The 16,064-nt window shown below is 38.9% G+C and overlaps 1 pseudogene; it reads left to right on the forward strand.

Moving 5' to 3' along the window:
- Positions 1–2,282: 2,282 nt before the first annotated feature.
- LOC129668690 (39S ribosomal protein L30, mitochondrial-like) overlaps positions 2,283–16,064 on the forward strand; it is a 118,090-nt pseudogene continuing 104,308 nt past the window's right edge.

Consider the following 16,064-nt stretch of genomic DNA (forward strand, 5'->3'; position numbering starts at 1 on the left):
GAGGGAACATTTATCCAAGTAATAACAGATCTGTATGAGTTTATATTACCATGATTTACTCTAGATTTAGTTCAAGGTTCAGTTTCATTTAAAGCCTTATTTTTAGAAGCTGTTCTTTAAATTCTCTGTATATCTTTTTAAACAAAAATGGAACCTAACCTGACATTTAGTGTCCATCTAACTGGCTGCTTCTAGGACAAATGTTTGAAAGTTACCTTTAGTTTTTTCTTTCAAAATCAAGTTTCAGTATTAGTGTGACAAAACAAATTTTGGTAATTCAGAATTCAGAATGAAATTTTAGGCAGTTTTAAAGCACATACAATTCCTGAGAGTTCATTTTAAAAAGAGTTATAAACATTTTTACATTTAAAAATTTTGAGTTTTAGTTACATGTTTATCAATATGTATTTAAAATTTCTTCAAGAAATACTAACAGTATCTGGGCATATTATTATTTTTATGAATTATTGAGTTCAGCCAGTTTGTCTTGAACCTTGGATTTCATTTTCAATCACCTCTTCGCTTGTACTGGAGTCAAAATTTTCTCCATGTAGAGGAAGTGGAGGGCTCAAGGAGTCACATGTTTGGCTGCAAGCTTTCAGCACAAATTACTTTCTTCACAAGCAGGGTCAACCTTCCATGCACCTGCCTGCAAATGTGAAGACCGGCAGGGCCGTGATCATCTAGTCTGGCCATATTGACTTCAGGCCTCTCAGTCCAAAGGTGACTAAACCTGTGCCAACTATCCCAGTAACGTGTGAAGACTTTGCTCCAAGAAACCGATAAGTGAGAACATTGCTTTGCAAGTCTATTCTATGAAACTTCCCAAGGCAAAGAAAGCAAGAATTGTGAATCTAGTCATAAAACTACAGATGTGACCATTCTTTTAAATATGATGTCATTTTAACGTTACTGAGCTATGAGACAGAAAAGCTGCATTTGCTGGTTTTAAAAAATGTTGAAATAACTACCTCTAAAATTCAATATTTGCTTTTAACATGATAACATATTTTTGGATAAATTAGCTAAAAGCTTACACACTTCTAAAGCACCTTCAGTGGTTTAAGCCTCTATGTGTACACATATATAATATACACATATATAATTTATACATTATACACACATATATATGTGTGTATATATATATGTGTGTGTATACATATGTGTGTGTGTGTATTATATGCATAATGTTCAAAGGAAAGGTAGATATTGAGATGCTAAATTGGTTATTATTGCCCTAAATTTGTGAGTATAAATTGGCATGGGGGTTTTATATGATTTTTAATATAATTGACAGCCTAGCCTATATAAAGAAACAACAGGCATGTAGTTTTGTGCACTAAGCATAGCATAAATTTTCATTACTCCATGATGTTAATACCATTTTATTTTTATAAAATTTACTGCAGTTTTCACTCATCCAAACCACGCAATGAAGCTACTTTCCCCTTTCCTTCTCAGAAACACCATGTTTTCTGATCCCACGGTTTAATCGTCCATTTAAAAGGCCCAGATTCTCTCTCTCCTCGTCCTCTAGCACTGGAAACTGTGCACAACATGAACAATGCCACAAGCTAAAGTTGATCACTACAAAGGGTATTGATCTTTCGAAATCTATTTTAGAAGTGATTTATATTTAATTTCTGTTTACACAAAGATTCAAACACAGAGTGAGGATTCTGGCCTTGCTTTTCATCTTATCCACACAGAGCGAGCATTACTTTGATTCCATCTGTGTGTGAAAACAAGCTTCCCAGAGGAACCTGCGGCTGGTTTTCTTTTGTCTTGTTTCTGTCAGCAATCGACACATGGATCTTTCTTGAAGAATGGATGTTTCTGCTTTATTATTGATTCTGTTGAATATGTTACAAATGGATTGTCAAAATATGAACATGACGGAATGAATAGCAATGCATCCATAAAGAATATAGCTTAATCTTTAGGATGTAGAATATGAAGCAGGGTAGACATACATTTTGAACATCAATGATAATGGTTTGTCGCTATAAAAAATAAGGAGAGAAACTGTAACAGACTTCATCCTATAATGGTCTGAAGCTGTTTGATGAAAGGAACCCTCTTTGTGGATTTATGAAAATGCTTAACATTTTCATCTTTCATAAAGGAGAAAATGGAGGTGAGGAATGGGAAATAATGAGGAGAAACCGGGTGGGTGATGGGATGTAGTTCTTTATTTCATAATCTTATGTTATCCAGCTTGACATGTAATCAGGAGCAAGGACACAGAGAGACACTTTATATATACCCTCAGTGATGGGGCAATGTCCAAGTGTTTACTTTCTTTAGGAGTTCAGTGCAAACAGCAAATAGAGCTGCTAACTGTCACTGAGGTCATGACTCAAAAGTCTTCCCTGCGTTCAACCCCATGGGGCATCCTCTGTGCCTGTCAGAACTGTGTGTCCACCAGAGTGTGGAAAGATAGACGCTTTGTGGGGCTCCTTGCCACGCTGAGTCACTCTTGGCTTCCCCTCAGGCCTCCTGAGTCACCTCCTAGGAACACAGCAGGCAATGAGCCAGGGTGGCAACTTCCCTCCCAATGGCCAACCATGGAGAAGGGTGCCAACGCTTCTGCTTCTGCGTTCCTCTGTGCTAATTCTCCGCATTCTCATTCCAACTGTAATAGGTACTTATCCACTCCATGCTCAGTGTCACCACTTATCTGAGCAGGTAAATCAGGTAATTCTACCCCTTCCTCCTGAGTGGGGAGTCCTCTTTCTCACCTACTGATGTCTGCATTTGCGCTCCGACCCCAGCTGAGACCATTTGTTGAAATTATATTTCCATCCTTTACAATATTTCCATAGCAATGGGCTGCAATCTCCTTCAGTATTAGAAGGATTTTACCCTAATCTGTAATTTCACCAAGCAGGCCACCACCCTCTAGAAGACAAGACTAAGCAGGCCTGACACAGCTGCTCATGATCCTTCCTTGCCAGTCTTTTGGCCTTGCTTCCCTTCTGTCTTTTAACCTGGCCTCCTCTTTATGTTCAGTTATTCCATTGGAAAAAAAAAAAACCCAAAAAAAAACAAAACAGCAGGATTTGGATCCTCTAGTCCAGTCACTCTCCTGTTCCTGTCTTGCCTTGCAGGCTTTTTTGATCCCACTTTCTTCTTTCTATTACAAAAATGGCAGCTGAGAAGCCTGGGGCATCTGAAATAAACCAAGGAATCAAATGAAGGCACACCAATGTGGGAAGCAAAGTATAAGTCTTGTTTCCACATAACCCCATGGGATCTCATTTTGGCCAAAACTGCAAATGCAATAGCTTCCTTCCCACACTGAGGTTTTATGACCATAAAGAAGTGTAGGTCTTTACATTTGATTACAACATTTGCTCAGTTATGTCAAACTCTGGTGCTAGTTTTAAAACTTGTAAGTAGAAGACAGGAACTCCACAAGGAGAGCAACAGAACCAGAAAATTTGAACACAGGTTTCTTCCCAGAGACTCATACTCCAACCAAGTACCATGCATGGAGATAACCTAGAACCCCTGCACAGATGTAGCCCATGGCAGTTTAGTGTCCAAGTGGGTTACATAGTATCGAGAAGAGGGACTGCCTCTGACATAATCTGATTGGCCTGCTCTTTGATCACCTCCCCCTGAGGGGGAAGCAGCCTTACCAGGCCACAGAAGATGACAATGCAGCCACTCCTGATGTGATCTGATAGACTAAGATCAGAAGGAAGAAGAGGAGGACCTCTCCTATCAGTGGACTAGGGGAGGGGCAGGCGTGAAAAAGGGGGAGGGAGGGTAGGGATGGGAGGGGAGGAGGGAGGGGCTTATGGGAGATACAAAGTGAATAAAGTGTAATTAATAAAAAAAATAAAAAAGAAAAAAGAAATAAAAAAAGAGAAAAAAAAAACTTGTAAAGCAATTGAAGGGTTGTCCAGTCTTATATATTGATTTTGCTCCTGGATGCAGAAAATGTCTTGCTAAAGGGTGATTTCATAATGAAAGACTGCCATAGGCTTTGATGGTTTTGGCTGGCCTGTTATTGGACAAAGAAGCCTTGAACCTCAACCTGCCTCTGCAATAAACCACTCTTTCATCTGTGTTCCTTGCTTCCCCAGCTTCCCCAGATGGACTTTCAAAAAAGCAGTCAACTTTCAAAAGGAAATGTTATTTAGGTTGGATATTGGCCAGATGCTAATAAGTTGTGGAGTTCATGTGCATTCTATTAATGTTAATAACATATATTTTTATTGATTATTTTATGATTTGACAATTTCATGTATGTGAAATTTGACAATTACATGTATATAATATATTCTGACTATTTTTTCTTCTCTCCTTCTCTTATCTCCTTCCCATTCCTGCCAACTTTGACCTATTCTTTCTTTCCCAGAATCATGACTTTGGGTTTTATTTTGTGACCAATTTAGTGTAACTTGGGTCATCAGTGTCATTGCATTGGAACCATCCACAGGAACCTTGTGGGTTTCCTGAATCCATCAATAGTAAATGGTTCAGAAATGAGCAGTGGCCCTCCAGAACCCGTCTCTTCCATTCAGACCTGCTGTTGAAGACACATCCTTACGCAGACTGCATGAGGATTCTCAGCTGCTGTGCTTTCTTGGTTGCAAAGCTGTGTCTTTCTCAGAAGACGACTTTCTCAGCCTTTCTCCCTTCACATACATTTTAATCTAAGCTGCCATGAGTAAAAAAATTTGAATCTCTTTAATTTTCCCAATACAGTTTTAGAAATCTGACATTTTGTTGTTTACATATTTAATGTCTATTTTATTTTAATATCATTTTATCTTATTTAATATCTATATTTATTTCTGTGAATATGTGTTGGATAGTATTTTAATATGAGTACCGGTACCTGTTGAGGTCCAAGGCCCCAGATCTGCTGGAGTTGGAGTTATAGGTGATTGTGAGCCACCTGACTTGGATGCTGGGAACCCAACCCAGGTTCTCTGCAAGAAGTACATAATCTTAGCAGCTGAGCCCTCCTTTTAGCCTGTCATAGCCTGTCATATTATTTAAAATAATATTTTGCACTTATGTTCTAGGCTATTTTCAAGCTGAGTCACCCTGAGTCTCCTTAAGTTCTCCAAGGCACAGGGTGTCATTATCTCCATTGCAGCACATGAAGCAGACAGATATAATGATCAGTTGACATTTTAAATTGATTTGTCTTGCAGACCAATTTTGTGTAATAATTTAAATATTTATTTAGAATTCAGTATACTTTGGTGCTATGGGATCATGTTTCACATTCTCAATAACCCAATAAATTAGATAGCGTATCCCCGTCCTAGCATGATTTCAGACTTCAGTTCAGTCACAATTTTCTTGCTGTAGATTATGGCTTTGCAATGAAACCAGAAGTTGTGTTTCAGAAGGTCACATACAATTTTCATGATGTCAGTTACAGAAACTGGCCAGCTTTTACAGGAACTGAAGCTTTCTGGGGAAAAGCAAAGAGTCCTCAACTGGAACAAGGAAGTCATGTTAAATTTTTGTTTGTTTGTTTGTCAGTAAGTAAGAAAGTATACAAACAGTGACTAGGGGGTGTCAAAAGGACAAAGAGGCAAGCTTAAGTGCATTCCCACTAGCCAAATCTGGACAATTTCATCAGGAGTCTGAGAGAGAAAAATGGATTATAATTTTCAAAAACTCGGAAGAATTCACATAGGCACACTTATTTATAACCAAAGAAGAAAGAAGGTAAACTTGTTCTTCATAGAAAAATTATGGCTAGATATAGTGGAAAGATACAGCAAATAAAAAAAAAACAGAGTTACAAACTTACCATTTTGCAATCATCACAGTAAAATTGAACATAGATAGAAAGATCAACAAATAATCCAGCAGAGAGAATTTTAGTGATAAACAAGATGTGTGCAGAACCCCAGGTTATCTCTCTACAAATCACTTATTAATATGAACGATAAGGAGGCATGCAGTACCGACACAGGACAGATTCCTACATAATACAATCACGAAAGGGTGATTAAGTGTCTCTCATTCTGGTACCACTGGAAAGCCACATCATATACACTGTTCTCCAAACAAAACTGAATCATCCTCATCTAACTACAAGGAAACAGCAGAGAAACCCAGTTAAATAAATATAGGCTATGGATAACTGGCTTCTTCCTAACAGAAATGGCAAAGGCATGAATGCAAAGGGAGACTGAACAACTGCTCTGAATTAAATGAGACCCAGGAGATAAAATAACTACACAGAATCAGTGCTACTAGACATTCTCTAAACTAGAGAAGAAGTCTGTAAAAGATATTTGGTAATAATTGGAAAAAACTGTCATAGACTCTAGAGTACCATGACAATGTTAAATGTCCTAAATTTAAAAGTTAACCCGTGATTCTTTAAAAGGAATAAATCTTGTCATAGAAAATATAAATTAAAATATTAGAGGGTAAAAAGCATGATGCATGGAAGCTACTCTCATGCAACTAAAAAAGCATGTTTTTAATTTATTATATATATATATATATATATATATGTATATATGAGAGAGAGCTAAAACAGTATATCTGGATAAATGGTAATTAGGTATTCCATAGCTCTGAAATTATAATACTTCAAGCATATTCTTATTTAAAAAAGGACATATTAAGTTGTTTCACTGAATACTTATTATAGTCCTTTCTGTTGTTTTTTCTGTAGTATATCTTACTAAAATCCCATTAATAGGAGGTTCAGTCCCCAGGGCGGTGGTTTTGAGAAGTTATGGAACCTCTAGTTTGATCCTGTAGAGGGTGACTTCTGTTCTCAAAAGGTACTTAGAAAGGATTTCTCACAAGGGGTTGCTTTTAAAAAGGACAAATTGGCCCATCTCTGCTTCCTGCCTCTCCATACCTTCCTGGACTCACCCTCCTGTGAACTCCCATGGGGCCCTTGTAGATCCTAGGCTGTATGTATACACCCTCAAACAAAGGTTGGGTGACCTCTTTTCTTTATGTAACTGCCTTAAATATTTCATTGTAGTGATGAAAAACTAATACTGCTTCACTACTCTGAAAAACAAAATAGAAACCAAAGGACAGAAAGACAGCCGTAAAAAAATTAAAGTCTAGCTGAAATTTCCTTAGGAGAGAAAACAATCCTATGGAATCTTCTACAACCGAACACTGACCGCTTCACATCCATAAAAAAAGAAGCACAAAGAAGGTGGGATTGCTCCTGTGTATCTATCCCACAGTCCTTTCCCTGCTTAGATGCAGAATCCTAACTCTTCTGTCAGAAGTTAGCAATGTTTACCTTTCAGTCCTTTTTTAATAGCATTTATCAATGTAACAGATACACACACACACATACACACACACACACCTTTTCTTCCTAGATGATCTATCTCTTCTTTGTCGTTTTATCTCTTTATATTATTCACCCCCCCCCCTTTTAAATTACACATGGCCTCAGTTTCAGCACCTGGGAGGTTAGGAGAACTTAGTAGTCTTCCAAATCTCTTTGGATTTAAAGACCATCTACATGGGTGATGTCCTTTGAGGTCTATGGAGGGAAAGCTGGTAGAAATAGCAAGGATGTAGATTTCCCTTGCAGTTAGGACTCCTACTCCAGTGCTACACTTCTATTAAAGCTCAGGTTCTGTTAATAAAACCACTCTGTTCTAATGGTGGTTTAGATGCTGCTTTTATTTCCTCTCATGCCTTTACTGCCTGATATTTTCTAGCCAAGTAGACATGAATAGAACAGACATGTACCTTCAACCTTATTTTCTCAGGGCATTAAACCAGAGCACTGAGATGCATACCTTATATCCTTCACAAATAGTATTGCTCTCTTGGCCTATCAGCTTCAGAAATAAGAATCCACAGTTATTTAAAAGGAGAAACATTGTGCCCTAAGCTTTCTCCCATCTCTCTCTTTCTGCATTTTCCATACAGCTAGTTCATCATTATATTTTTAATCAATTGGTCCATATTCTCAGTGACTGAATAGATATAGTTTGCTAACAGGTTGACTAAACTATTTTTAAGTAAACAGAATCCCTTCACATTGTTATAATAATGTGAACATTACTAATTAAAGAAAGATATACCATGATTAGACCTTACATAATAGGAGTCATAACCCTGTGTTAATAGATCCAGAGTACTTGCAGAAGAATATTTCAGATGTCAAAGGTCAATTTTTTTTTCTTTCTTAAATTATTAAATATCACATAGTGCTGTAGCTTCCTGTGTACTTTTTGTAAGCGTCCCTTCAGGTTTAAAAGGAAGCTTTTGAAAATTCTGATTAACTTAATTTTTATAGTGAACAGAATTACAGTTGCTCTCATCATGTGACAGGTCACCTAGTTTCTTCAGACCTGCCTTTCCTGCATGAGTATTGCACTCACTCGAAGCCTGAGTTCATCAGTCCTGTCACCATCTGCACTGTGGACTTTCTAACCCTGTTAGACAGCTCTTACCCCATAATTATTTTTCACAGATTTCTAGGTCAAGTTCGCTTTCTTTTGGCTGTCGTGATCTTCTTTGTCTTGGATTACCTTTTCATTTTTTCTTTAAGACAGCCCAAATAGTCATTTTATTTAATTTTATTTTTTTCTTTATAAAGTGTACAGGGAAAGTAAAAAGCTCTAACCACTTACATGTCTGAAAATATCTTTTGAACTTGAAAAGTAATTTAGATTGGTATGCAGTTCCAGCTTTAAAAAAATTTGTACTCAGAACTTTAAAGCATTTTCCATTATCTTCTTTCAATCAATTTTTTCTGGGAGCAGAGTGACACAATTCAGTTCTCATTTTGGTACAGGCAATTTGTTTCTTTTTTTAAGAAAGTTCTTGCGAGGTATGGTGGCACACACCTATAATCCCAGCACTCAGGGAGGCAGAGGCAGGTGGATGTCTGAGAGTTTGAGGCCAGCCTGATCCTCAAAGCGAGTCTAGGGCAGCCAAGGCTACACAGAGAAACACTGTCTCAAAGAACCAAAAAAGAAAGAAAAAAGAATCCTTTTCACTGTCATTTGATGATAGACATGTCCCAGTCACATACAGAGGCCTTAGTCCTTCGTGGGAAAACACTTTAACTATGGTTTGATTTGAACAAAAGGTACACAGGCCTTCCACATGTGGACAGGGGCAGAGAGGGTACTGAAGGTAGGCTTGGGTGGTGGCTTCCTCTGTGGCCCTGCAATCAGCACCTTGGATTCTGCTTTGTTTTGTCCTGTTCTTGTTCGTTCTAAGCCTTGAAGTTGTATTCATGCACAGTTGTCTGTGGATTAAGATATTTAGAAAAAAGTTTATACGTATATTGAAAATGTAGGTGTTTTTGCTGACGTTATGCCACAAAGGATGTGGCATGGCAACTCTTTCTGTAGAATCTACATATAAATAACCTGGTTTAAATCATGCTAGAGGATGTACGTTGGCTACGAGCAATTTGAGTTCATTTTGAGATTTTGCAGATTTAGATGTGTAGATGATGAGAGCTGACTATACTTTCTTGCCTGCAGATATTTTTATTTTTATTTTTTGGCTTCAATTTACAAAAGCAAAACTCCAACTTTTATTGAACAGTCCACATGGAGTCCTACAAGCTTCCAGGGTTGTAACCTGGCTAATCTCTGCAGAAATGGTATGAGAAAAATACTGTAATTGCCTGCATTTTATAATGAGGCAGCAGAGATGTTTGTGCAGCTCATGATTGGCCCTGCTGTCATGTGAATCCTGGCACTCCACAGTCCCACCCTCCACTTATCTTGGAGAAGTATGTGGAAAGCTTTAATTCTCTGATCCAGGGATTTATTCGTAGCTCATTTTCCTTCATATTTTGAGAGGCATTTATTTCTGTGGAATGTGAGGTGCAGAGGCCAAGAGGGTGAGGCTCTGTTCTGTCTGCAGTGGTTCAGTGAAACCAGGCTGTGATTTCTGAATGTGAAAATCACAAAATCAGCTGGCCGGATCCAGACATAAGCAGTTGTTTACACTGGGGTTTATGTGGCTCCACAGGGGCAGACGAGACGTAGCCAGAGGTTTACTTTTAAACAGCAGAAAACAGCTAAGGTTCATTTCACCCGATGAAGCCAGGCAAGCTCTAGCTGATAGAATCCAAAATGACAGTGACATTGCCATCCCCCCACAATGCTCATATCTCTCACTGGGGTGATCTAGACTTGATCTGAGGAAACAGTACTAGGCCCAAGGAGGGAAAGGTGAGAGAGTTAGAATATAGTATGCATAGTTAGGCTTGGATGTAACTGCTACTTCCTGAATGTCTAGGTATTTTGTTCATGTCACTTTGTTAAGCTCCTATAATGATCCTGTAGTAGATGCGTCACGAGCCAACTCCACTCTTTAAGGAAGTAGTTAGGACAGAGCTGGTGTTTGTGCATTCTCCCTCTCTCTATTGTCTCTCTCTTGCTCTTTTTTCAGTTATTTCAACCTTTATCTAATAGTTATGTGGTAAGTATTTGGTAAAGTCATAGACACTGTCTCTCCCATAGTCAAATTATACCTTGATGGCCTAAGTGTGATCTTTATCTATATGAAAAAGCAAATCATCATATTAGGAGTCGTTATCACCTGAAAGGCAAACTGACCTCATGTGTCTCTTCAGCATTACAAAAATGGCTGCAAATTACTTATATCCTTGTAAGCATGTCTCTGAAATTTGTATTTTTCTTCTATCCCTCCCGTTCCAAAATTTCATTTTATCTGTCTTTTTATCTTAGACTGGGAAAATGACTTGATTTAGTCAAAAGGACATCAGAAAATACAGAAGGAGTTTCGAACAGTGCTTGACACAGTTTGCCTTCTGTCACTGCTGGGAACCTTTCTATGTGAACCTCTGCGAGAGGCCATTGGAAACGGGAAGCATAGCTAAGATGGAGCCTCAGATGGTCCCACATAAGCTGACATGATTTAAATCATCTGGAGAATGGTGAGAAGTGGTAAATGGCTATAATTTTAGAGCATTATGTCTATGGTGCTTTGATGAGGAAAAAACCTCAACAGTGCACATGGACAGCTGAGGAAGATAGAGAAGGTGCAGTGAGCCCCGTGGAGGAAGGACTTGAGCTATCTTTTGTGTAGTTCAAAGTTTCTATTGTTGTGCGGACGAGGTGGGACCCACAATGTGCAGAATTATGGAGAAACTGCTGAAGCACAGTTCACACTTCCTCATGGCAGCCTGTATTGTAGTTCCAAGAAGAAACATTTAGGATAAGAACACTTGCTACTTTTGCAGAGTACATGGGTTCAATTCCTACCACCCATATGGTGGCTCACAATCATCTGTAAGCCTATTTCCCTGGGATGCAACATGCTCTTCGAATGCTGAGGGAACCAGACATGACTGTGGTAGACACACACACACACACACACACACACACACACACACACATTCACACAATAAATGTTATGCAGGCAAGGCAAAATACCAATACATATAAAAAAACTTAAAAAAAAATTTTTTAAAAAGAAATGAAGGAGTAGCAAAATGATTGAATAAAAACATCCTAGCTTGCTTTGTGTTGCTCTGACAAAATCACCGTGACCAGAAGCAATGTGAAGGAGGAAAGGGCTTATTTCATCTTACAGCTTTCAGTTCATCATGAACGAAGTTAAGGCAGGAACTAGAGGCAGGAAAAAAAGGTAGTGACTACAGGGGGATGATGCTGACTGCCTTGCTTTCTGAACTCACAGTCTGCTTCCATTCTTACACCTCCCAGGACTACCTGGCCAAGATGGCACTGCCTGCAGAGGCTGGGCTCTCCCACATCAATCATTAATCAAGGGAATACCTACACAGACTTGCACTTTTTCAGTGGAGGTTCCTTTTCCCAGACAACTCTAGCTTGTGTCAAGCTGTGCTTCATCCAACGGCAAAATCTGGCTGTAATTTGACAGTAGTTCTGATGTGTTTTTGTTTACTGGTGCAAAAGATTTTCTCAGTAGATTCATTTGTGTTTCATATTGATAAAAACTGAGTCTGCACACATTCATGCTTTGAAACATCAGCTGTGGAGTTCATCCTGTGAAGTTCTTGCCAAGCTCCCAGTGTGTCAGGCTTGAAAACGCCATCCAATTCAATAACAAATGAAAAGGAGAGGCTGAGCACTTCTCCTTTGCTTTCACTACAATGGTTTCTAGCCCCTGTAAATTAGCAGATATGTGGTACATCTTACAGTCTATATTTGAACTGAGATTGTTGTGTTTATATGCTTTATGCTTTCTGTGATCAAGGTCCTCATTTTGCTCATCCATTGTGTCAGTGTATTCATGCAGGCAGAGTTTATTGTATGCTAATGGTTCATCCATATTCTCTCTCTCTCTCTTTATTGATAATGATTCTTCTGTCATACAGTACATCCCAACCACAGTTTCCCTTCCCTCCAATTCTTCCCAGCTACACCGGCCTCTCCTCTTCTCCAGATCCACTCCCCTTCCGTTTCTCTTCAGAAAAGAGAGGGCCTCCACGAGAAAACAACCAAACACAAATAACAGAGTACAATAAGACAAGGCAAAAGCCCTCATATCTAGGCTGGCTCAGGCAACCCAATAGAAGGAAAAGAGTCAGAGACACACTTGTTTCTGCTGTTAGGAGTCCTGTTAAAAACGCCAAGCTAACAGCCATAACATACATGCAGAGTACCTGGTGCAGTCCTATGGAGGCCCCATGCTTGCCACTTCAGTATTTGAGAGCCCATATGAGCCCTGTTTAGTTGATTCAGTGGCCATATTCTCCTGGGGAACAGATAGGAGTGGGTATAGAGACCCACAGCCAGACATTATGTGAAGAGAGAGTCTAAATTGGAGGTCTCCATTGGGTTCCTTCCCTCTGAGCTCTGAGAACTTGTAGGGAAGAGTGGAAGAATAACCATACAAGTCGGAGGGAATGGAGGAGAACATACCTGTTCTCTAGGGTCTTATCACCCACATAGAAGAGGACAAGCATAAATGGCTATTAAAGACTGTATTAGTATTAATATTGAGTCTTCACTAAATTTCGTGTGCTCAAAGAGAAGAAAAAATTGGTTTAACTTTATATATATATATATATATATATATATACACATATTTGCATGTATATATATATACATATTAACATGCAAAGTTAAACCAAATTTTATTATTGTATATATATATATATATATATATATATATATATATATATATATAATTCTCTTCCAGCTTCTTTACTTGATGTCCTAAAATACAGCATTCACTAAATAATAATTTAATTATATTTAATATAACAATTTAATTTTGTTTAATATTTAACTTAATAATAATTATTATTATTTCCTCTTAGACAGAGGAAATTATAAAATACATTAGACTAATCCAGGCATGGTGGATTATGCCTTTAATCCCAGCACTCTCAGAGACAGGCAGATTTCTGAGTTCAAGTCCAGCCTGGTCTACAGAGTGAGTTTCAGGACATCCAGGGGTATACAGAAAAACCTGTCTTTTAATGACCCTTCATCTGCCGCCAGAAAGAAAAGATGAAATAGACTATATTAAACCTGGGCTTCAGTGTAAACTTCTTATTAGTTTGAATTCTGACTGTACTTCAGGCATTCAGACTTTTTTTTGGAGGGTCCCTGACTTGTTCTCTTGGCGTAGCACCAACGAACAAATAATTGCTGATATCATTCTCCTATTCTAGATTGTTAGGGCCTTCTAATCTTTCAGAGCTTAGCTTGGACATTTGAATCCCTCACACTTGATGAAATAACTGCCTACTCACTGGTTATCATGTGAACAGGCATAATGTCAAAGGTGATGATGATGATGATTGATGATGATGATGTGTGTATTTCTCCTAGCTATCTATCACTCCTCCTTTGTTTTCTTCCTTCCTTCCTTCCTTCCTTCCTTCCTCCCTTCCTTCCTTCCTCCCTTTCTTCCTCCTTCACTCTTTCCTTCCCTTCCAACACCATTGTAACTGATGTTGTTCTTCCTCACTCCTAGACCTGCCCTAAAGCACATTGTCAACAGCATATAGCTCCACAGTACATGAAAAGATAAACAGAAAAGTTTTGGAAGATTAGCAGGTACACGTTAGGTAGATTAGGGGAGAAAATGAACTTTTAGACATGAGAAAACAAGTATACTAAAGTATGTTGTTATACTGAAACTCAGAGTACAAATTAGCATTGAAGAAGAGCAGGAACATGTTTCTTTCTTCATAACACATACACACACACATACACACACACACACACACACACACACACACATCCCTTGCTGCCTTGAGGAATAGGGTGTAATGAACTAGACAAAAGATGCTGATGTATTTGATCTGGTATGATTGAAGTTTTAACTTTGACGTTAGCAATCTTGTAAAGTTTTATGAATGACTTCAAGATATTTCAGAGGACCTGGAGATGTGAGAAGCACGTAGATGATCATTTGTGACATTATTCATTTGACACAACAAATCACTACAAGCAATAGCTACACATATGATGCATATATATGCATATATAATATATGGTTCTTGGGTATTATTTGTGATTTCTGCATGTTAAAAACAATGATGGGGTGGACATTGAAGAGGTATTCACTTTGACAGACTCCTTTTCTGTAAAATGGAAACAATTACATACGTGTCAGTGAGTTTTTTCAAGACTCAAATGACTTTGGGAGGTGTCAAGTTCAGAGAGCAGTGTCGCACTAACAAACAGCTCTTAGGCTTCCCTCTCAGCATTACTGTCATTACTGTCATTACTATCATCACCACTCCCATCATCGTCTGCTACTCACAGGAAGAGAAAACTAATATAACATTAATGAGGGAGTTTTACAGCACATTAAACATCTTTTGTAAAGACAAATGCTTTTTCCATTTCTAGATGTGGAATAACCTTCCTTCCTTCCTTCCTTCCTTCCTTCCTTCCTTCCTTCCTTCCTTCCTTCCTTCCTTCCTTCCTTCCTTCCTTCCCTCTTTTCTTCCTTGGTCTTCTTATGCTGCCTAGGCTCTAATGGCACATCTGCACTCAGCTCCCCCACTGCCTGGTCTCAATCCATTGTTTTCATGTGTAAGATTACAGCCAAGTCCATAATATACCACTGTGTGGGGGAAGAGATCTCAATAGAAAAACATGTTCTCCACAATAAAGAGAACATCTCAGGATTCTTGCAAAAGTCTCTGGTTCCAGCTCCTTGCCCCAGACTCAAGGCTACTTGTGGCCTGTGGTTCTACAATTCAGCTTTTTTGTGAGAGAGGAAGGAAGGGCGGGCCTGCTTGAGATTTCCTGTCCCCATGAGTCACCGATACAGAGCTGGTTTCTTGCACTCCACAGTAGCCTGCTATCAGGAGAGCAGGAATGTGGCTGTGGAGGCTAAACCTGTACATAGTGATAATTGCTTTTCCGGCTGCAAACAAGTGGGATCCCTGCTCTTCAATGTGTGCTCCTGTTCTCATTAGCAGCAAATCCAAAGCAGGCCTTTGCTTTCCTAGTCTGAGAAACTGGTAGCAAAGCACAAGAGAAAGAAAAACCTTGCATGTTCCTTTGTTGTAGTGTAGTAGAAAGGCACTGTTGCAGACAGAAGGCCAAATCCACATCTTCTTTTGCTTTTCTTTCTTTCTTTTTAATTAAATTTTTATTTTTTTACATCAATTACATTTTAGTCACTTTGTATCCAAGCTTGTAACCCCCTCCCTCATTCCTCCCAATTCCACCCTCCTTCCCTCATCTCCTCCCATGCCCCTTTCCAAGTCCACTAATAGGGGATGTCCTCCTCCCATTCCATCTGACCCTAGCTTATCAGGTCTCGTCAGGATTGGCTGCTCCTCCCTCAGGGGGATGGTGGTCAAAGAGCCAGCCACCGAGTTCATGTCAGAGACAGTCCCTGTTCCCCTTACTAGGATATTCACTTGGATACTGAGCTGCCATGGGCTACATCTGAGCAGGGGTTCTAGCTTATATCCATGAATGTACCTTGGTTCTTGGTCGGTGCTGGGGAATAAACCTTAAGCCTTATCACCCCTACCTTTTTTTTTTTTTTTTTTTTAATTTTTAACACTCTCCACTCACTCTGTCTTAAGCAAGCCTAAGTGGAAGTATGTGTTTGAGGGGGAGTATGTGTTTGAGATT

Source organism: Psammomys obesus, unplaced genomic scaffold (genome assembly GCF_907164565.1).
Source record: "Psammomys obesus unplaced genomic scaffold, mPsaObe1.curated_primary_1811, whole genome shotgun sequence".
Lineage (NCBI taxonomy): Eukaryota > Metazoa > Chordata > Mammalia > Rodentia > Muridae > Psammomys > Psammomys obesus.